General features: G+C 58.5%; 1 non-coding gene across 1 annotated transcript; it reads left to right on the forward strand.

Moving 5' to 3' along the window:
- Positions 1 to 310: 310 nt before the first annotated feature.
- Positions 311 to 406, forward strand: MIR219-2 (microRNA mir-219-2). Its single transcript, NR_035718.1, has one exon. It is a non-coding gene; the product is annotated as a microRNA mir-219-2 (primary transcript).
- The last annotated feature ends 1,883 nt before the right edge of the window (positions 407 to 2,289 follow it).

A 2,289-nucleotide genomic window follows, 5' to 3' on the forward strand; every position in this document is an offset into this window, starting at 1 on the left:
GCTGGGGGCAGGGAGAGGGGAGTCGGGGTTCCCCAGGCCAGACAGAGGAGATTCCCCCTCGACCTGGGGCGGCGCTGAGACCCAACGCGGGCCACTCTGCGGACTCCGGGCCGCGATCGAAGGAGCCACGCCAGGGGCGATGGGGATCCCCGCACAGGGTCAGGATCCGCGTGCTTGCTAGTCCACCTTACCGCCGGATGGGCAGCCGCTGCTGAGCGCCTGCTAGGTGGTCCGACGCGCAGCTCCGAGCTGTCCTGGACTGGCGCTTTTTAGGAGCGAAGGGGAACCCCGCAGGAGACCAGGGCCCTGAACTCAGGGGCTTCGCCACTGATTGTCCAAACGCAATTCTTGTACGAGTCTGCGGCCAACCGAGAATTGTGGCTGGACATCTGTGGCTGAGCTCCGGGCGCAACAGGGGCGGGGGCCCCAGGGACAGGGCTCAGCGCGGGCGAGACCTCTCGGGGCGGCGGCTGGCTGGCCCCAGCGCGAGGATCGCGGTCCCGGCCCGCGCGCACAGAGACGCCGGTCCCTGCCACCAGCGCCGCCATCCGCATCCTCGTCCTTCTTCCTTCTCTGCGGGTGACCAGTCCCGGCCGGCAGGGTCCTCCAGTCGATCGCGTCGTTTTTCCTCCTTTCAAATTTCGGCCGGAACGAAGCCGGCACGCAGCGGCGGGGCCGAATGTGGTCCGCCCTCAGCCCAAGCCGCATGAAGTCGGGGGTGAAAGAAGAGGCCGGCCGAATGCGCCCGCTAACTCGTTTCGCAGTTGTTCTAACTTATCACCCCAATACTCCCTACCTAAACAAAACAAATCCTCAACCAACCCCTAAATCCCAAACAAACCAACCCCTCCCGCAAGCCCCTCCGGACGGACCGATGGGCTGAGCCTCCTCCAGCCGCTGCCAGGGTCCGACGGGCAAGCGTCGCCAACGATGCGCTCCAGCCCGGCAATCTCCTCGGCTTTGGAAATAGAATTTGGAAAAACGAATCCTTTCATTAAAGAAAAATCTTCGGAGATAGCGGGGTTTTATTTGTTTATTTCCTCAAAAGCAGGGATCAGGAGTTGCTTGGGAGAGGGGCAGTTGGGAGCTGCTGGGGGCTGAGCCCAGGTCACCTGTCCCCTGACCCCTTTCCAGTCTAGGGCTAAAAATGACCTGAAATCGTCTGGTGCGCCTTGGACATGGCCAATTTCAACCACAGTGCTTGCACCCCCATGTGCCAAGAAACCCGGTTTTCCCAGCACCTCCTCCTGCCCTACTCTTCAGTATTAATTGGAGTGTGCTGAGAGAAGGGATATTCCACATCACACCTCCCACTCTCTGCAGCCAGGGAAACGGATCCTAGCGCCCAGTTTCCAGGACCTGAAATCTAGTGTGTTCCAATCAGGTGCACTGATGGGGCCGCTCCTGCAGCTCAGGGGGCTGCAGATGGGGAGGGACCTCCAGGTTACAAGAATTGGACAGGCTGACCTTCTAGAAGTGCAGCTGTAGGGAGCTGTTCCAAGTCTCTTGCTCTGTTCCCTAACATGGAGACCCTGACCTCAGGAACTAGTGAGGGTTGGTCACACAGCCTTTCTGGACAGCACTCAGACCCCAACACTGGCCTTAATTTGCACCCAGACCAGCTCCTCCCCATAGTCCCAACACGGCTGCTCCCACTCCACACAAGCCCAGAGGGCCTCTACCTGCAGTAGTCCTGGAGAAAAGCCCACCAGCCAGCAGGTCATCTACCCCCAAAAGAATGATGTGCACACCCCGTCCCCCAACACTGCTGGGACAACCTTTTGCCACTTTCATCTCCACAGGGTGAGAGAAATTCCACCTTAAATTATTGACATAGAATGAAAAGCAACATTTTGGGTGGGATGATGCTTTTGGTGGGATGTTAGCACCCTAATTCTTTTTGGGGGTCTCCCTCCAGCAAAGCTCTTTTCTCTAGGTCATGGAAAGGAAAGACCACAGAAAGGGGGCTCAGCAGTCTTATCTATGCTACCCTCATTTTGGGTTCTGAGGCTGCTGGCTGCAGCTGGTAGGACAAAGCCTTGGACAGACGGGTGGGGATGCGTCCCGGGACACAGACTGGTCAGCACAGACTGGCTCTGCCACTCCCTTCTCCAGATGGCTCTATTAGACTACCCCCTCTCAGATTGTCTGAGTGTTCATCCCCACCCCTCTTTTGGGTGAAGGGTAGCTCTGAGGCCCTAGGCTGAGGATGGAGAGGTTGTATCACAGACCACGGCTGGGGGGATATGAGGTGCCACCTGTTTCCAAGGATGAAGCTCCAAGCAAGGC

Source organism: Pan troglodytes, chromosome 11, assembly GCF_028858775.2.
Source record: "Pan troglodytes isolate AG18354 chromosome 11, NHGRI_mPanTro3-v2.0_pri, whole genome shotgun sequence".
NCBI classification, from domain to species: Eukaryota; Metazoa; Chordata; class Mammalia; order Primates; family Hominidae; genus Pan; species Pan troglodytes.